We start from the raw sequence: 21,969 nt of genomic DNA on the forward strand, positions 1-21,969 counted from the left end.
GAGAGAGTAAACCGTCATTTCTTGATTCCCCCCCTTGTATGAAAAAGAAATCTGAGAAATCTAAAAGCTGACATGGCTTCTCCTGTTCCTACTGCTGATGTGTAGCCATCATAACCTTCTGTGCAGGTTGTGTGGTCTACATCCGCATGATGGCTTTCTGTCATATTCAGCAAGCTGCGTTCTTAAATATGATCCAGAGCTTCACATATGTCACATCACTTCTGAGAGCTGTTCAGAAGACAGAATTGCTAGCTGGAGGTGTGGTTTCCTTTGCAAAATGTCCACCTAATATGCACAAGTCACCCCGTCATCTCTCTCAAGTTCTTTTTAAAACCTGCTGTAGTGCTGCATACCTGTTATCCCAGCACATGGGAGGTAATGGCGGAAGGGTCGGAAGTTCAGGGACATCTTCTACTACACAGTAAATTAAAGGCCAGACTTGCTTATAAGATACTCCTTCACAAGACAAAAACAGATACAGAATTTCAAGTCTAACTTTCTAATTCAGAATTTGCATTTTGGCACAGTCGTAGGTGATGCATAAGTAGGTGCGTGCTATTTACATTTAGGAAGCACGTACTTAACTAACGCTTTATAATCAGAACTCCTGATTTGCCTAGCAGTATAAGACTGCCTTTGATAATGCAGCATGATAAAGGGTCTTCATAGAAGAGCAAGACTTCTAACTCTTGGGTTGGGGCTGTGGAACAGCCAAGCATGAACATCTGTAGCCCCAAGAATTTCCCTTACTCTGTAATCCCTCCCTCCCTCCTTCCCAATACTTTCTTCTGGGTTTCATCTGTCAGCCTCAGATTAAACATGTCAGCCACAGCAGCAAAAGAAAAAAATCACTGTCTTACTCATGCCGTTGAGAGGGTGTTTTGATAATTCTCTCTCCCTAGCTACTTGCATTTTTTTAAGACACAGCATTAAGACCTGGCTTAGTTTCATCAGAAGCATTCAGTGGGGGTGAAAGTAAAGAACATGTGTGTGATAGCAAAATAAGTACCAAGAAATATGCACTTTGTATTTCCATAGATAGATGCTACTTACATGTTTTTCTTCCACAGAAACACACAATAAAATAATTACATTGTGGACAGCTGGCCAGCTTTGGAACAAATAAAACCTGTTTCAGATGTGTTAATCACTAGCTGGGTTAAAGGGTGATTTACTGACTCCCATGCAGTTCTTACACTATGTTGTTCATTCCCAGTGCTGTGTGGGAGACAGATCTTTGTGCTTCACTATGAACCTGACAGGTTCCCATGTAGCTGATTAGATACAGCTCAGACTGAAGGTAGCAGTTAAGATTATACTCATTTTCTGAGATCATGTAAACAGGAGAAAAAAGCAGGCACTGGCTCTTTAGTACTCTATTCCCCCCGCCCCCCCCCCACACACACAGCTCCCATCTCCCAGGAGACCACTAGGCAAATATCTAGTGCATCATGAAAGGCTGGAGGATCTCTTCAGGATCCCTGAAAACAAAGGGTTTGATATTTTATGGATACAGAGACCAGAGAAAGGCAGAGAAGAAACCAGGAGTGGAAATGTACTGAGTGTAAAAAAAAAAAAAAAAAAAGAGTGTTAGTCCATTGCTCCTAATAAGGAAGCCTGGGAATGGGAACACCTAGCCAGAAATAACTTGCATCTGCCACAATGGAATCCAGGAGGAATCTCCACACAAGCCAAAACAGAGGTCTAGTGTACAGCAGGCAGGTATGGCTTTCCCCATTGTGAGTCTTGTCAAACATGATGCTATAGAGGAGTTTGACCTGAAACTAATTTTTTTTCTTTTTTTTTTTCCTAATACAGCATGGGGATATATAATAAAAAGTTAGTAGGTAAGTCTGAAGCCTAATTTTGCCAGGTGCGTTCTTGTGTGAGTATGTGTGTCTATGTGGCTGTTCTCAAGGAAATCATAGAAGTTCCCAAAGCCTGAATGACAGTGGTTCTTCAGATCTCCTGGCAGCTCTTCCCCTTAAGGTCCTCGCATGAAGCAAAAGACAGGTCTTGGTTAATGGAATCCCAGAATTCTGCGAGAGAACAGACAGAATTCATTTCTCTCTAGTGGTTGGGCTCTTCAGTAGTGTTCCTTTAAGGTTCGAGAAAAGATCCCATCCCTCAGGTTTGTAGGTGCTAAGTCATTTTTGAGTGACTTACATTCTTCTAGGCAATTTTTATGTCATTATGATAAGCAGCTTTAAGACTTTACTTTGAGGTCTTTTACAAAAATACTGTAGGACTCAGTCCCTTCAATATGCTTCACATTTTATGGGGAATGTTACTTTTGGTATATCCACGTGCTGTGTAGTACTTATCCAAGGATATTAGCATTTCTGTCACCTCAAATATTGTTATTATGTGCCTGGAATTTTGTCCCCTTCTTGTCATGTTGAACTTTATTCTATATTGTTTTAAACACTGTCAACTCTACTATGATATAGGAGAACTGAAGTTATTTCTTCTAGTTCCATTCACATTGCTGTGGGTGTTAGAATTTCATTGTTTCTAAGTATGAGTAATAGTCCTTCGTGTATTATTATGGATAGAACCCAAAATGACCCTCCCGAAAGGTCATATTTTGATCGCTTGTTCCCCAGTTTAGTGGTACTGTAGGGAGGCTTAAGTATTAGGACATACAAATGCAGTTGAGAATTGCTCACTTCTGCCAGGAGTGAAACAGGTGGTGAGGAAAGGACTCCAAGATTTAGAGCATTTCCTGCAGTTCAGTGAGTGAGTCTAACAGTGTGGGAAAGCACCACGCCAGTATCTCCTGAGCAGAGTGCAAGTCTCTTTTGGGCAATAATGTTATAGCATGATCCGAGGCAGCAGCAGGGGGTTGGGTGACTCAACAGGAATTTGAGCTTCTTGGTTAACTGAGGATTTATTTGGGTGCCAGAAACCCTAACATGAAATCTCTGACCTTGTGCCACATACTTTCCTTAACGTATGCTTTCTCCCACCAAAAAAACCTTTTGGTTGGTGTTATGGTTTGAGAAGTGAAATGATACAGATGTTTGTTTAATCGCATACAGCACCCAAAAGGTGAAGAAGGCCTGCAGAAGAGGTAAATTCCAAACCTTGTTAGGATTCCTTAAGATCATGGAATTATCAGAATTTTATAATACAGTCTGATGGATAGATGGCCATTGAACCATTTCTTTCTTTGGGATCTGAAACATGAACTTTGTAATATTAACAAATATATGGAAAAAAGAGCTGGGGCCTAGCTGACATAGAAGTACATTGCCAAGGATAAATGATCCATGATGACTAGAGCACAAGTCCCTGCTTCTGTTATTCCCTTCTCTTTCCTGGTCCACCATCATACAAACAATCCAAGATCACATGCTTCTGGCACCATGGGCTGAACCATCCCCTACTCTTTCCTGGATAGATGGGCTGAGACACTGGTTTAGGTTTTCCCCACTAGATGGTCTAAGCTACTACTTCATGTCTTCCTGGCTGATGGGTGGGTTGAGCCACTCCTCTGTGTTTTTCCTGTAGATGGGCTAAACTACTCCGTCATGAAATCCAGGCTCGATGGGCTGATTCTCTCCCCCATGTCTTTCTGGCCTGAGACTAAGACTCACCAGAACCATAATCCAAAACAAATCTTTTCTCCCTTAAGTCAGTGTCACTTATTTGAAGCATCCTATGAGCACATCATATTTTATCCCTTCACCCACTGGAGGATATGAGGTAGAGTCCTTGTTTTCACTGTTATTAACAGACTGTTACACATTTGGGCATTGAGTTCTCCAGATTGTTGCTGTACTCCACTTGTCTAAGTTACCAGGTGTCTTCTAACACTAGGCAGGCTTTGCCTTCACATTTAACTCTCACTTGAGCCATATTAGCCTTTGTCAGTAGGCAGATACCACCTTGAATTCCTATATAGTTTCTCAGTAGTCTATCACCTTCTCCTGTGGTGCTAAATAAGAAGAAACAGAGCATGCGTTGGTCCAGAATGAGCATGTGAATCCCTAGGACCTTGTTTAGACACAGTAAAGGGTGAGAATTCCATTAACTAACCACCTGGTTATGTTTCCTTAGGGAGTGGAGGGCTGGGAATATTTAAAATCAGGGTGATTTACTCTGATCTAAAAACTCATTATCTTAAATTATTTTCAACTATTTATTTTTGGAAACTTTTAAAGTTGATAGGTATTCTAATAAGTTTACAGCTAAGAATTTATGTACTATATATATGCATAAATTCTTATATATGTGTATATATATATTTATATATATACACACATGCACATACCCACATATATAAGTAATATATATGAGCAACATATATACGCGCTTATATTGCTAAGAGTATATATTGCAAAGATTAGGTGCTGGTTTAGAATGTTATTATGATCCTGTGGTGAAAACAGCTTTCAACTTTATAGAAAGTTGAGAAAGTCATAGCTTATGCCTTTGGTAAGGATTGGTGTTCAAGATGTAGAAGCAGCTACAAAATACAACATGAAATCAACTAATTAAAATGGGCTAATGTAACTAAATAAGTATTTTCAAAAGAAAACATAATAATTGTACAACATACATATAAGAAAAAAAATAGACCATCACAAAAGGTTAACATAACCAAAATGTAGTTACCAGCTCATCCCTCCAAGAATGACTGTAATCAAGGTGACGTGAGAATATGGAAGAAAGCAAGCCCTTGTATGGAAGCTTGAATTAGTACAACCACTGTGGAAAATAGGAGGCATATAATAACATTCTCAAAACATTAAAAATAGAACTGACATTTGAACCAGCATGCCTATTTATTTTTTTACTTATTTACCTGTTTGCCTGCTTATCTATGTATCTATGTATGTATATATGTGTCTACTATGCATGCTTAAGACTGAACCTAGAGCATTACAGGTTCTTGACAAATACCTAACATCAGCTCTATATTCCCAGCCCTTGATTTTTTTAAAATTTTCAACACATGGAGCATGAACAACAGATAGCTAGACTTACTATTATTTTTTTAATATTTAGGTAACTACAGAGATGTAAATTTCATTTTTAAGAAGTCTCCCCCAAAATCTGTTTTCTAAAAATACTGAACTCTTGTCTAGAGAAGAAAAACATGAAGTATTAGCTGGTAATGTACTTAGTTACTATTCCTAGCATGTAAGGATTGGGAAAGGAGTGGTGAGGTTGGGAAAAATAGAGAAAGCAAGTCTATTTAGAAATGATGCTATATAAAAATTGGGTGTAACTTTCATTCTTAAACTCTATTTTATTTGGAGTTCCTTAAAACCTCTCCCTTCCAATCCCCCAATCCAGGTAGGAGAGAGAATGTTGGTGGAGAGGAGTGCTGGCCCCTTTACTTTTCTCAGCTGTTTAGTGGTTCTGTTAGGGCTATGCCAATTCTTTGTCAACAGCAAAAGCCGCAAGCAGTCTCCTGCAAGCCACTGTGTTGAACTGCTTCTCTCCCTCTGTCTCTAAGACGCCACGCCATCTGTCTCTGGTCCTCCAAACTGCCACTCACCACATGCCACCACTGCATTCCACACTTTCTCTTTCTGGGCTCTCAGAGCCCAGACCACACCCCTCTCTGTGCCGAATGAGGCAAGCCATTACCAGCTGTCAAAAATCATGCTGAGACAATTATCAGCTGTGGACAAACTAAAGATCAAACTAAAACCCCACACTTGGGATTAAAACAACAATAAAAAAAACATATTTACATGATATAACTGCGTTTTTAAATAAACCAAAACTTCTAATACAAATGGGGGTATTTTTCTGGGAAATGCATATTCCCCAGACACAAAGGAAAAACAGTTTTTAGATATACCAACAAAATGGTCTTAGGTTTTACCATAAGAAAAGCTGTCTGAAGCCCAAGTAGCTGATGAAATTCAGTAAAGACAGTTTGTAGGGTACAAAGCAGCCGGCGTGGGTCTCCAGACCCCTGAGGAGAAACTGTTACTCACTTGCTGTTAGGATTAGTCTTAATATTAGTTGCATCAACAATGAGTAGGTACTGATATGGGGTATAAGTGCTTGCAGATTTCACAGATGCCAAGCAAGCATATGTTTTGGGTCATAGTCCGTGGTCTCAGTGCTACTTCTTAGATTATATGAGTGTAGGAAATAAAATTTTCAAGTTAAAATAATACAAAATTAAATCTTTATTGGAGACTTTCATATGGATATCTTTGTAATGTCTACGCCCATTTCCTTTCATCTCCCTCTTCCTCTTTCTTTTCATCCTCCTTTCTTTACTTTTTAGCTTGGACGTGCATCATACAAATTGTCTTCCAATTCATTCATTTGTTCTCAACCACACCCAGCTCACCAATATTCTTTTTAAAAAGTATAATTATTTTATTTATTAGAATTTATTAACTTTGTATCCCAGCTGTAGCCCCACTCTCATCCCCTCCCAATTCTGCCTCCCTCCCTCCTTCATCTCTTCCCATGCCCCTTCCCCAGTCCACTGATAGTGGAGGTCCTCCTCTCCTTCCATCTGACCCTAGCCTATCAGGTCTCATCATGACTATCCTTCATAGTCTTCCTCTGTAGCCTGGTAAAACTGCTTCCCCCTCAGAGGGGTGATCAAAGAGCTAGCCACTGAGTTGATGTCAGAGACAGCCCCTGTTTCCCTTACTAGAGTACTCACTTGGAGACTGAGCTACCATGGGCTACATCTGAGCAAAGTTTCTAGGTTATCTCCATGCATGGTCCTTGGGTGGCGTATCAGTTTCAGAAAAGACCCCTAGGCCCAGATTTTTTGGTTGTGTTACTCTCCTTGTGGAGCTCCAGACCCTTCCAGGTCTTTCTCCCCCTTCTTTCATAAGATTCCCTGCACTCTGCCCAAAGTTTGGCTATGAGTCTCAGCATCTGCTTTCTTAAAACTGGGAGGAAGATGTAGGCAGATCTCTGAGTTCAAAGCTAGCCTGCTCTACAGAATGAGTTACAGAGTTCTAGCATAGTAAGGGTTACACAGAGAAATCCTCAAAAAAAAAAAAAAAAAAAGAAAACAAAACAAAACAAAAACCAAAAAACAAAACAAACAAAAAACCACAAACAAAGAAACAGAGACAAAAAATAAACAACAAAAATAAACAATGAAAAAAACCACATAGTAATAAACAAACCTGTGCACTGATTCAAATCATCTTTCATAACCGTCTAGGCAAGGTCACATAAGGAGCCCCATACTAACAAAATCCCCTGACTCTGCTGCCTTAGTTTTCTGTGGGGAGGTACACAGCATGCCTGTTTCTGTTTTTATGTCAGTGTGTTGGAAATATAGATTTTCTACAGCCAAGCTCATAATAAAAATGAAATGGCTATTTCTATTTGCTGTTCTCTGCAGTGCCTTGGCAGTCTTATAGGCGCTCCAGTGATCCCATTAGCTATAAAGATAGCTTCGAATTTCTTCAAGGCCAGTGTTCTTGTTACAGAAAGGACCATAGAGAGGACAGCAGCTATTGTAATGAAGTCTACAACCTTGAAGACCTTATTAGTTTTAAGGTTCAGAGAAAGAAAACAAATTGGTAAGTGGTTTACATTTAAATTCCAAGCATGCATATATCAAATTCTGTTAAAAGAACCATTTATTTACTACCTAAGTATCCAATAAGTTAAGATAAGAAGTTAAAATCCATCCCGTAAATACGGTAAGCAGGGTGAATTAGAAGAAAGAGAAATTGGGTTTTACTGCATGAGTTTTCAATTTGGTAAGGGAAATAACATGTAAATATGATGAATGTAATAATAATAGATGACAGAATCATAAACATAGCAGACTGTTAGAACTGCATTCCAACAGGGAACCAGTAGAGCCTTAATGCTGATAAGATGTGTTTTGTAAAAATAAAAACAAAGAGGTCAAATATAATATACAATATATTCATGTCTTCAGGGAAGCTCTCAGTTGGAAAATTGAGTGCTTTTGGTTATAGGCTGTTTGAGCCTTTAATATAGCTCTAAAGGTAATAATTTTATAAGAAACATGTATGGAACATTCTGAATACTTTCATCTGCTTAGGCCCTGAGAGGTGGTACACACACACTAATGTAGGAGAATGTTGTACACTTTGGATGGAACTACAGATATATTTTATGAATTAAACTATAAAGAATATTACACCTAAGAACACTCAGGGGTAGCTGGGTGTGGTGAACACACCTGTAATCCTGCACTTGGGCACTAAAAGGCAAGACGATCAGGAGTCAAGTTTATCCACATTTGTGGGAATATCAGGCACATCATGTCATCTTCAGCTAAGTAGTGAGTTAAAGGTTACACGACACTTCGTCTAACAAAAAAACAAAAACCAAAACCAAAACATCTGAAAGATCACAGCATAGAGTCAGGTGAAGTAGAGATCTATTATGTTAGAAAAATGAAGAACCTGACAATTCAAATAGAGTGAAGGCTTGGGGAAGACTGAGCACTCTGAAGCCAAAAGAGACAAGCTTCTATAGCAAACAGAGGCTCCTAAATGCCTGGGTGACAAAAAAGTAAGGGACAGTAGCCTGCAGAGTATGTCAGTGAATTTAGAAAATGGATGACATAGATTTTTTTTTTGTCACAAAATAAGGTTTGCTAAACCATGGAGGACCACACAACAAAAATAAATACAATAGTACAAGGAATCTCAAAAGCATAGACTACTAATTTCAGAGAATTGAATTCTCAAAGAACTAGTTATTGAATGGCTTTTTGAAAAAGACAAATGACATCTGCAGAAAATAAGCTTATTTGAGTGAATGCCAGCTTTTGTCTCTGAGTAATAAAGATTTAACGTAGATGAAAGTAAAAAAACACAGTAAAAGTCTAGTGAACAGGAAGAACATGCATGCAGGAAAGAATAATGGGGATGTTATTACTTTTTCATTTTTACTTTTTCCACGGGAGAAGAGACATGATGACATGAATGCTGCCTGATTGTTTCTCTTCCATTGCGTTTTCTCTGATCTCACCAGCATTACCTTCAACAGCCTTTTGTCTGCCTTGGAGACAGGACACGTGGTTTACTAAAGAAACTAAGCAAGAGAGAGGACCCTAACTAAAATGTCCAATCCCCATCCGGAAAGGCAAAGAGGATGGACATCAGAAGAAGAAGAAAACAGGAAACAACCTAGGAACCTACCACAGAGGGCCTCTGAAAGCCTTTGCCCTTCAGACTATCAAAGCAAATGCTGAGCCTGATGGGCAACTGTTGCGCAGAGTGAATGGAATTTTAGGTAAGAACTGGGAAATAGTAAGAGCTGGAGAGGACAGGGTCTCCACAAGGAGAGCAACAGAACAAGAAAATTTGAACACAAGGAACTTCCCAGAGACTCATACTCCAACCAAGAACTATTCATGGAGATAACCCAGAACCCCTGCACAAATGTAGCCCAGGGCAGTTCAGAGTCCAATTGGGTTACATAGTAATGTGAAGAGGGACTGCCTCTGACATAATCTGATTGGCCTGCTCTTTGATCACCTCCCTCTGGGGGGGGAGCAGCCTTACCAGGCCATAGTAGAGGACAATGCAGCCACTTTTGATGTGAACTGACAGACTAAGATCAGAAAGGAGAGGAGAACCTCCCCTATTAGTGGACTTGGGGAGTGGCATGCAAGCAGAGGGAGGAGGGAGGGTGGGATTGGGAGGGGAGGAGGGAGGGGCTTATGGGGGGATGCAGAATGAATAAAGTGTAATTGATGAAAAATTAAAAAAAAAGATAGCGTTTGTTTCTATAAAATTGTAAATATCTTCTGATTGGCTTGATCAGGCTGACTGGGAACACCTAAGTGGAAACTCAGTGCTAGAATTCAGTCTTCTAGAAGCATCATCCCCTTGACTTTAATCTATGATGAAAAGAACAATTCAGACAACACACAGTGGTATCTTTTGGTAAGTTGACATTCTTTGCTTAATTTATCAAAAGAAGTTGTTTTGTTTTCATTGTTTTGTCTTCCAATGCACATACCTAAGAATAATAGCAAAAAAGCAGATACATGAATTGATAAGCAACAGTGATTAACATAAATGTGGGTAACTTAATAACCAATATTTATATTCCAAATAGACTTTTACCTTACTTTGAACAAGACTTCTTAAAATAGAAATTACATAAAGTGTAATTTAACTATCATGTAAACTGGTGGCTAATTGTCAATAAACTTCTAGCAATTTTATTAATGTTTTAGTTAGTGTATGGAATGGCATCTCATTATGACGTTTTATAAATTCATACCATTAGACTTGGTTTTTACTTGTTCTCCCTATTACCCTGTGATGTGGCTTAGCTCCTTCTTATACAAGCAAGTGCAGAAACAGGTTTTTTTTTCCACTCCTATTTTTGTTGGCATTATCTAAAATCTGCTTAAAAGCCCTATCCTAAAAAGAGTGTTCTGTAAATTGGGGTGAGATGTCTCACTGGAAAATGACTGTGTTTCCTTCATTCCAAGTTGTTGGTCAAGTATCTCCAGGATGCGTTTTGATCAGATTTTTCTTTTTTTACTACAAAAATGGGAGCTGAACCTACTCACATACCTGAAACTTCCATGAGAAGATAAGTCAGCTGATTAAATATGTTTTAGCATATTTAATCAGACTTACCAGGAAGGCTTGTTGCTGTATATAATACCATTTCTGGAAAAAACACTCTTGCAGAAAAATGTCCTTTCCATTAGGCATGAAAAGAAAGGCATAAAATGAATGTTCTAGCATTTGTCTAACTTTATCAGCATACATAGGGCAATCCCCAGCATTCTTCAAATGTTAATAATTTCTTTGTGTGGATGTGTTACTCTGTGTGGACTTTTGTGTATGCAGGTGTACTTGCACATGTGTGTGAAAGCTTCAGTTGCCTGTCATCTTATTTTGCGAGACATGCTCACTCTGAATCCAAAATTCACTAAATAGGCTATGTCAAACCCTAGCAATTGTCATTTCTCCACCTCTTCAGAGCTGGGTTTACAGGCAGATGCCATCCAGCCTGGCCAGCTTGTTACAGGTCTGTGGGATTCAGCAATCTTACTAAGCTGCCTCCTCAGCCATTATAAATGTCAATGCTTACGAATTGCCAAAACAGCTAATTCTCAAAATCATCAAATAGCATACTTTAAAGGTTTCTGTGATTTTCCAGGAAAAACAAAACAAAACAACAACAACAACAAAAACCCAAAACCAAACAGTTCTTAAATAAAAGCATCCTTAGGGCTTGTCCATCTAATGAACTGCTTCAAAAGCTATTAGCATGTAGAAATTTAGTCCTTGTGACTAAATTAGTCTTTCACAAGGACTAAATTTCTGGTTGATTAAGAACACATATGCCACTTTGAACCAAAATTTACACTGCCTAGGAGATGTGCAAGTTTAAAGATAGAGCAGATAGAGAGAGGGGGCTATAGCCAGGATACAAAGTGAATGAATTGAAATAAATAATAAATCAATAAAAAAGTAAAAAAAAAAAGACAAAGCAAATAGAGCAGAGATTGAGGGAATGCCCAACAAATGAGTGGCTCAACCAAAGGCCTACCCTATCAGAGAGTTCCAACCCCTGACACTATGAACTATTCTCTGCTAAGTCTGCACACCATAGCATGCCAAAGTTATCCTCTGAGAGGCTCAACAAAACAGCACTGCAAAACGGATATGGAAGTCATAGTTGCTCCACAAGAAAACAACAGAGCCAACTAACCAGGGACCAGAGGATTTTGCTGAGACTGAAGCATCAACGAAGGACCATGCCTGAACTGAACCTAAGTCTCCTACAAAGATGCAGCCATGGGCAGCTTAGGTTTCAAGTGGTTACTCTAGTAATGAAAGTGGTGACTGCATGGGACATGAACTCACTTGTTAGCTTTTGATCACTTTCCCCTGGAGGGACTGCCTTGACAGGCCACAGGGAAAGAGGACATGTCCAGTCCTGATGAAACATGATGAGCTGGGGTGGATGGGAAAGGGATCTCTCTTTTTCTGAGGAAAAAAGGAGAGGGGAAAAGGAAGGAAAGAGGTAGACTTGGAGGGGTGGAGGGAAGAGCTACAAGAATGTAATGTTAAAAAAAGTAAGTAAGAAAATAAATAAAGGAACTGGAAGATTAAAAAAAGAACACTTCCATCTGACCCTAGCCTATCAGGTCTCATCAGGACTCATTGCCTTGTCTTCCTCTGTGGCCTGGTAAGGCTGCTCCCTCCCACCCCAGAGGGAGGGGGCTACAGCTTGGATACAAAATGAATAAACTGTAATTAATGAAAAAACGAAAAGGAATAAAGATTGCAAAAACGTCACTCTCAGAAAAGACCCCTGTGCCCAGGTTTTGGTTTTGTTGCTCTCCTTGTGGAGATCCTGTCCTCTCCAGGTCTTAATATCTCCCCCTTCTTTCATAAGATTCCCTGCACTCTGCACAAAGTTTGGGGCTAAGTCTCAGCATCTGCTCTGATACCCTGCAGGGTAGAGCCTTTCAGAGACCCTCTGTGGTAGGCTCCTGTCCTGGTCCCTGTTTTCTCCCTCATCCAATGTCCATCCTCTTTGCTTTTCTGAACGGGGATTGAGCATCTTAGCCAGAGTCCTCCTTCTTGATTTAGGTGCACAGATTTTAATATGTTTATCCTATATTATATATCTAATATCCACTTATGAGTGAGTACATACCCTGTGTGTGCTTCTGGGATACCTCACTCACTCTTTTTCATTCCCCACCATTTACCTGCAAATTTTATGATTTCCTTGATTTTTTTATTGCTGAGTAATAGTCCATTGTGTAGATGTACCACAATTTCTGTGTCCATTCCTCAACTGAGGGGCATCTGGGTTGTTTCCAGCTTCTGACTATTACAAATAAAGTTGCTACAAACATGGTTGAGCAAATGTCCTTATTGTATACTTGAACATCTTTTAGATATATGCCTAGGAGTGGTATAGCTGGATCTTGAGGAAGAGCTATTCCTAATTGTCTGAGAAAGCACCAGATTGATTTCCAAAGTGGTTGTACAAGTTTACATTCTCACCAGCAGTGGAGTAGGGTTCCCCTTTCTCCATATCCTCTCCAGCATGTTTTTTTCACTTGAGTTTTTGATCTTAAACATTCTGGTGGGAGTAAAGTGAAATCTCAGAGTCATTTTGATTTGCAATTGATGACTAAGGACTTTGACCATTTCTTTAAGTGTTTTTGGCCATTCGATATTCCTCTATTGAGAATTCTTTGTTTAGCTCTGTACCCCATTTTTTAATTGGATTAATTGATTTGTTGCTGTTTAACTTCTTGAGTTCTTTATATATCCTGGATATTAGGCCTCTGTCAGATATAGAGTTGGTGAAGATCCTTTCCCAGTCCATAGGCTGTTTTGTTCTGATGACAGTGTCCTTTGCTTTACAGAAGCTTTTCAGTTTCATGAGGTCCCATTTATTGATTGTTGCTCTAAGAGCCTGTGCTGATGGTGTTCTGTTGAGGAAGTTGTCTCCTGTGTCAATGAGTTCAAGACTTTTTTCCACTTTTTCTTCTAACCAATTTAGTGTATCTGGTTTTATATTGAGGTCTTTGATACACCTGGACTTTAGTTTTTTGCAGAGTGATAAGTATAGTTCTATTTCTACATGTAGACATCCAGTTAGACCAGAACCATTTGTTGAAGATGCTATCTTTTTTTTCCATTGAATTTTGGCATCTTTGTAAAAAAATTGGGTGTCCATTAGTGTGTGGATTTATTTCAGGGTCTTCTATTCAATTCCCCTGATCCACCAGTCGGTTTCTATGCCAGTACCATGCAGTTTTTAGTATTGTTGCTCTATAGTACAGCTTGAGATCAGGGATGGAGAGACCTTTTATTGTAGAGGATTGTTTTAGCAATTCTGGGCTTCTTGTTATTCCATATGAAATTGAGAATGTTTTTTCAAGTTCTGTAAAGAACTATGTTGGTAATTTGATGGGAATTGCATTGAATCTGTAGATTGCTTTTGGTAAGATGGCCATTTTTACTATCCTGCCAAGCCATGAGCATGGGAGCTCTTTCCATTGTTTGATATCTTCTTTAATTGCTTTTTCAGAGACTGTAAACATTTTTATACAAGTCTTTGACTTGCTTGGTTAGGGTCACACCAAGGTACTTTACATCCTTTGTGGCTATTATGAAGGGTGTTGTTTCCCAATTTTTTTCTCAGCCCTTTTGTCTTTTGTATACAAGAGGGCTACTGATTTTTTTGAGTTAATTTTGTATGCAGCCACTTTGCTGAAGGTGTTTATCAGCTATAGGAGTTCCGTGGTAGAATTTTTGGGGTCACTAAGGTATACTATCATATCATCTACAAATAGTGATACACCAACCAAGGACCATTCATGGAAATAATCTAGAACCCCTGCACAGATGTAGACCATGGCAGTTCAGTGTCCAGGTAGGTTCCATAGTAATAGGAACAGGGACTGTCTCTGACATGAACTGATTGGCCTTCTCTTTGATCACCTCCCTCTGAGGGGGTAGCAGCCTTACCAGGACACAGAGGAAGACAATGCAGCCAGTCCTGATGAGACCTGATAGACTAGGATCAGAAAGAAGGAGAGCAAGACCTCCCTATCAGTGGACATGGGTGAAGAAGGTGTGGGAGGGTGAGATTGTGAGGGGAGGAGAGAGGTAGCTACAGGGCGTATACAAAGTGAATAAACTGTAATTAACAAAAAAATCTAAAGATTCTGTATTATGCCAGTAGCCAAATAACAAGAAAAAATGGAACCGTTTGGCAAGATACAGTCAATAAAAGCAATGTGACTTATGAAAAAAAGATTGCAAAAACATAATAAAAGTATATAAAAGGGGAAAATGCATATACACATGTTAAAGAGAAAGGATGAAAACAGTAGTGCATAGTCCTTGTGAAGATAAACTAAGACCTCTGCACAGATGTAGCCCGTGACAGTTCAGTATCCAAGTGGGTTCCATTGTAATAGGAACAGGGACTGTCTCTGACATGAACTGATTGGCCTGCTCTTTAATTACCTCCCCCTGAGAGGAAAGCAGCATTACCAGGTCACAGAAGACAATGCAGTCACTCCTGATGAGACCTAACTGACTAGAATCAGAAGGAAGGAAAAGAAGACCTCCCTTATTTGGGAAGGGGCATGCATGTAGAGGGTGAAGGAAGGGAGGGATTGGGACAGGAGGAGGGAGAGAACCACAGGGGGGGATACAAAGTGAATAAAGTGTAATTAATAAAGAATAAAAAAAGAAAACAGTAGTGTAAATAGAAAGTAAGAATGACAGCTGGATTTCCTACAGTCTGTCCTAAGTTCGGCTATGAGTCTCAGCATCTGCTTAGATACACTGCTGAGTAGAGTCTTTCAGAGGCCCTCTGTGGTAGGTTTTCCCTGTTCCCTGTCTTCTTCTGCTTCAAATATCTGAGTATTTGCCCTTTTGATTGAGCATTGAGCATCTTCCCTACGGTCCTCCTTGTTGTTTAGCTTCTTTAGGACTATAAATTTTAGTATGTTTATCTTATGTTGTATGGCTAATATCCACTTATAAGAAAGATATTTTAATGTCTTAGTACACAAAATTATACAAATTCACCATGAAATTGTCAGCTAAGAACTAGAAGGCTTATTTTCAAATAAAAGAGTTTTAATTTCATCTAACATGTGATTGTTTGGATGGTTGGAGATATATTTCATTGGTAGAGTGTTTACCTTGCAATGCAGGAAACTGCATTCAGTTCAAAAAAGTAGAGAAAATGCGACCATCTAAGTAATGTCTAAAGAAAAGCAAGGCCATAACAAAATCTAACTTCATAGCTCGGCACAAGTAGGTCGGTAGGTAGATACAGACTAGAAATAGGAACAGAAGTCTGAAGAATTGTTTAGCTTTTTCCATACTACCATGTGAATATTTTTATTAAAATCTGTGATTTACTATGAAAAGGTATGATTTTAGCAAGTTTCTGTTTTATAGTATACTATACTTCTGTAGGAGATCAAATATCCAAGGCTCATAAACATACAAATATCTGCCTGTTTGCTAATCTGACTCTCCGAGTGATATTAGGTATTTTAAGAGGGTTGCCCTTGTATGTTTGTTTACATACGAATCGAGAACCAAAACAGAAATAAACAATAGATCCCAGTGTGTTATCCCAGTACAATCAGGATTCTGTGCTCAAGTACAGAGATTGGAAACAGATGCCAACATTTCATATTCTATATGTTTCAGGCTGCCTTCCATGCACACACACACACACACACACACACACACACACAAAACCAACAGTTGCTTTAAAAATTGTAGGTGGGGCTACTCTAACACAAACACCATTTGTTTTCAAAGTGTAGAACAGGAGATGAGAGTGAATACATTAATCATGAGATGAAATTTATAAGGAGGTCACTCACTTGTGAACTTCGTGTGCCATTCAGAAATAGAAGTTTTCCAGGTATTTGATTTTCCCCCTATGTCTATGAGTGAATACACTCAGCAGGTAGGACAGGACAGGAGGTTGGAGAAGGCATTTGCTCTTTCCCTTTGTTGTGTCTCTTCTATTCCAGGTAAATGCCATTTGGTCTTCTTTTGTTGACACATAGACACAATACTGAAACAAAACACCAAGCAACATCCAATAATGGGCATTAGCTTATTTGTTAAATGTCATCATCAATTTTTCTTTGTAGTTGAAGTTTTCTTTGTAGTTTAGTTTACTCCTTGCTGAAGAACTGTATTTCCCATCCTGTCATACCTGTAAACTATGGCTATGCAATTAACTTCAAGACAGTTGCATGTAAGTAGATAGGAGTCAAACTTCAGAAAGTGGAATAAACAGAACTCCCTCCTTCCAAATCTCTTGCATTTGCAAAATCATTTTGCAAGTGGAAGCTACAGATTGAGGTAGACAAATAAACAGACACAAAACTGGGAGCCAGAAATTGAAAACACCACAGCCATGAAGCTACCTATCCATCCTGTTTGGCATCTTATATATCTAAAATTTGCTTTGGAGAAATTTGTCACCTTATATAAATTATTTTGTTTGACTAGTAGTAGCTGATGCAAGCTCTTTATATAGTATGTATTAAATTACAAATAGGACAGAGTGCTTTATTTGGTCAAGGGACTAACTGAAGGTATAATAGCAACTAAGAAAACAGGGAACAGAACAAAAGCCTACCACAGAGGGCCTCTGAAAGACTCTACCCAGCAGGGTATCAAAGCAGATGCTGAGACTCAAAGCCAAACTTTGGGCAGAGTGCAGGGAATCTTATGAAAGAAGAGAAAGAAAGACCTGGAGGAGACAGGAGCTCTACAAGGAAAGCAACAGAACGAAAAAATCTGGGCACCAAAAGACAGGGGTCTTTTCTGAGACTGGTACTCCAACCAAGGACCATTCATGAAATAACCTAGAACCCCTGCCCAAATGTAGCCCAAGGCAGCTCATTATACAAGTGGGTTCCATATTAAGGGGAACAGGGGCTGTCTCTGACATGAACTCAGTGGCTAGCTGGCTGGCTGGCTGGCTGCTCACCTCTTCCCTGTGGCTGAGACCAACTTTACAAAGCCACAGAGGAGGACAATACAACCAGTCCTGAGAAGATCTGATAGGCTAGTGTCAAATGAAAGGGAGGACAACCTCTCCTAGCAATAGACTTTGGAATGGGCATGTGAAAAGAAGAGAAAGGGAGGTGGGATTGGGAAAGGACAAGAGAGGGGTCTGCGGTTGGGATATAAAGTGACTAAATTGTAATAAATAACAAAATTAAAAAAAAGAATATGTGAGTTTGATCACAGTGCAGGGCTCAGAAAACAGTGACCCACAGAGTAAATCTCCCACTGACTGTTTATGTAAATAAATACACATTTAGCCTAAAACAGTGTTACTTATTGTCATTGGTCTGTTCGTGTTAAAATGAGAGGTACATGTATTTATGATAGGTCTCATGATTTGTGAAACCTGAAACTACTGGAGAGTAAATAAAAAGAAGTAAAAATCCTGGACTAATAGAACGAGAAATATTCCTCATGGATGGTGCTCTTTGAAAGGAATGTGGAAGAGTAGTAGGAACTAACCAATGGAGTCAATGGATCATTCTAAATGGAGGGGCAGTAAGAGCAAACCAGATAAGTGAATCAATGAATCATTTTAAAAAGAAGGGTAGGGGAAGCTAACCAGGTGAGTGAATCAATGGATCATTCTAAATGAAAGGGTATTAGGATCTAACCAAGTAAATGAACCAGTGACTTATTCTCAACTGAAGAAATTGTGTCAGTCCCAAACTCCAACACAAGAAATTATAAAATAATGAATCCTGAAGAGCATCCTATGAAATACAGAAAAATAGCTCCAAACTGTGAAGAGGCTGTAGTGGAAAATAAACTGGAGGAAGTACACAGAACATCGAAAAATCAAAGCTGTCATTTACTTAAAAAAAAAACAAAAACAAAAACAAAAAACTCTACCAGATATTTGCACTTCAAGGCTAATTATGTTTTAATTTTTGTTGGAAACAGATTAAAATTTATTTTATGAATGCCTTGGCCTTAGAGGTAAAGCATATGAGTGTGTTAGAGTAAAAGGATTTCTCCTTGAAATGACCTAGACATGGAAGCCAATATTAATCATGAGCACTATGAACTAGAGATGCTTGTTTAATAACAGATTCCAGGAAGTGCCATTCTGAGATTTGTTCAGTAGTTTCACTCCAGCACTCTAATCAGACATTTAGACAAGCAAAACACCAACTAACAATTAGTGCAGAGACTATACTTCTTGAAATGTTGCTATAATGAATGCAAGGAACGGATCCACAGTCTTAAGGAAATGACCACAGAATCCAAAATATTTTAGTAAGGCTAAAATTTTTACATCAACACAAGTATATAAAGCAGTGCCAACTCAGGGTGGTAAGCAAAACCAGTGTGTTTCCTGTAGGGTTATTATCACAAAGGCAAAGTGGTCTCCAGCTCTTTCTGAGTGGCCAGAGCTCTGCCTCATCTTGGTAGGTGCTTATGCTGGCTAGCTGTATGTCCACCTCATACAAGCTGGTATGATCAGAGAACAGGAGCCCTTGACTGAGAAAATGCCTCCACAAGTTGTAGCTGTAGGCAAGCCTGTAGGTCATCTGCTCAGTGGAAGAGCCCAGCTAATCGTTGGTAGCACCACTCTTTTGGCTCATAGTCCTGTGTTCTGTAAGAAAGCAGGCTGAGTAAGCCATGGGGAGCAAGCCAGTCAGTGTCACCCCTCCATGGCCTCAGCATCAGCTGCTGAGGTTCTTCCTTGAATTCCTACCCTGACTTTCAGTGGTAAACTAATGTGAAGGTGTAAGCAAAGTATTTTACAAGATGGCATCTTTATAAATCTCTCTAAATAAGAAAGTTCCTTTGTGTCATTTAACCCTTTAGGATAAAAACCAGCCATTTTATTTACATTTCCAATAGTGAAGAAACAGGCACTTTCTGTAGCACTTGAAAAATTTACACTCTCTGTCTTTTTCTGACATAGACAATAAAACTCCAACAGCCATGTGGACCAAAATCTCTAAGGTTCCTTTGTGGGGAGGGCAGTCATGATAACTTAAGTTAACATCTCTTGACTTTCCTTTCTGCTCATCCACCCTGCTTATTCTATGGATGTAAACTTGATTCCGGGCTTTTCAGACTCAAGGAACTTTGTGAAGTGAATGTTCTGAGAGATGCCAAATACTGAGCACTGAGATGCTAAGGAAACCAAGTGAGAGATTTTTTTCAAGAGCTTTGGGACTGTGGTCTCAACCTTTTCAATGCTTCAGCCCTTTATTTCTTTTCCTCATGCTGTAGTGACCTCAACCATAAAATTATTTCATTGCTACTTCATAACTGTAGTTTTGCAACTGTTATGATTTCTAATATAAATATCTGACATGCAGGATGTCTCATGTGACCCACAAAAAAGTGGAAACCAAGAAGCTGAGAACCACTGCTCTAGGCTTGGAACAGGAATTATTCCATTCATGTCTGTGGTCAGAGCTGGAAATGACCTAGGTCCTGTCCTTGTCAAGAGCCAGAAATGATAGCAATGTTTGGACCGGTTTCTTGTTTTCTTTCTTCTCATTGAACACAATAAGTTAGAAATTATATCTGAGAGGACGACCAAAATTCTAGTCCATACATCACCTTCTCTTGGTCTTGGAGGGAGAGTTTTGTAATTGCCCCCATGAATTTTCATAGTAGTAATGGGTTATATTTATTATAATATTAAAAATGAAACTATGGATCATTGAACTTAGTATGCTCAACTGCTGTCTTGAATTTATTTTCTCTCAATAACAATGGAGCTGATCTCTGCTGTTCTTGCTGTAACCTATACGAGTTTTTATGTTTTTTTTTTTATCACCCATGAAACATGGAAAATCAACAAATGTAGAGACTGTAAATCTTAACATGGCCCATTTTAGTTCAACAACTAAACGATTTCAGTGTCTTAGCTCTTGATAGGTGGATATTATGGAGACTAGCAAGCAAGGGGGTCACTGAGGATGGACCCCTTTCCTCATGATCAGCGTTGAACTCCACTTCTTTCTTGTCTCCCTGGCAGCAATAGAAAAGGAGGCTTCACCAGTGCTTCTCCTTATGACTTAAAATCCCTCATAGAATAGCAAATTATTAGGGCTTTGTTGGGGCATTAAAAGAAACATATTCCCTCCTCAAAAAAAAAATCAAATCTGAGTTTTACTTCAGCTTGTAACTCAAAAAACATAGCTTTCTCTAGTCTTTTTCCATCTTCCTCTGCAAGTAAGATGCTGGTATTTTTAGTTTTCCTGCCATGTTGTTTCTCTTTTATAGCCTAATATATCGGTCCTTCAGCTTCCTTATGACCAATTTTTAAAATTCTTTTATTAAAAAGTCTAAGAACTTAGGAAAGAACCATGATTTACCTAACACAATTATTTTCCTTGCTGTAATTTATGCCATGACAATACTTCTTAGTCTAGCTGCTAGCCAGTGTCCTCTATAATCTACAATGCATGTAGCGCCTTAAAAACACCATTACATACATATCCTGAGCAATCCAGACTCAAACTCTGAAAGGTATGGAGTTTGACATTTATTTTCCACATAAGGAATAGGAAAAGTTAAAAGAGAAGCCTGAGCTTAAGCCAATATCATCTGTCTCTAGATATATAGCTTACGTGGTTAAAATATTTAATACTTTAAAATGATTTCACTACAAGAAAGACCTTGGAGTAGATGTAACACACACATATGCACACACATAAGGACAGGATGCATACTTACAATAAATGGCTATTTTGAAGTAAAAGACATGGGGTAAGATGATCAATCCTCATTTAGAAAGACAGATGGGATGTGCATTGAACGTATGACAGGAGTCTACTGAGCGCATCTGAAAGACTCTAACTAGCAGTGTTTTCAAAGCAAAGACTCATGACCAAACCTTTGGCAGAGTACAGGGAATCATAAGAAAGAAGGGGAGTTAGTCTGATGGGGAAAGGATAGGAGCTCCACAAGGACCAAATATATCTGGGCACAGGGTCTTTTCTGAGACTGACATTCAACCAAGGACCATGTATGGACATAACCTAGAACCTCCACTCAGATGTAGCCTGTGGTAGCTCAGTAACCAATTGGTTTCCCAAAGTGAGGGGAACAGGGACTATTTCTAACAGGAACTCGATGACTGGCTCTTTGGTCTCCCCACCCCCGAAGGGAGGAGCAGTCCTGTTAGGCCACAGAGGAGGGCTTTGCAGCCAGTCCTGAAGATACCTGATAAAACAGGATCAGATGAATGGGGAGGAGGTCCCCCCCATCAGTGGACTTGGAAAGGGGCACGGTGGAGATGAGGGAGGGAGGGAGGGAGGGACTGGGAGGGAATGAGGGATCGGGACACGGCTGGGATACAGAGTTAATAAAATGTAACTGATAAAAAAAAAGACTCTTTATCCATTCACAATTTTAAGTGTATTCCAACATACTTAATATGTGTTGAAAAAGTAGATTTCATATTGAGTTCTTGAAATCTAGTAGGAAA

Source organism: Meriones unguiculatus, chromosome 17 (genome assembly GCF_030254825.1).
Source record: "Meriones unguiculatus strain TT.TT164.6M chromosome 17, Bangor_MerUng_6.1, whole genome shotgun sequence".
Lineage (NCBI taxonomy): Eukaryota > Metazoa > Chordata > Mammalia > Rodentia > Muridae > Meriones > Meriones unguiculatus.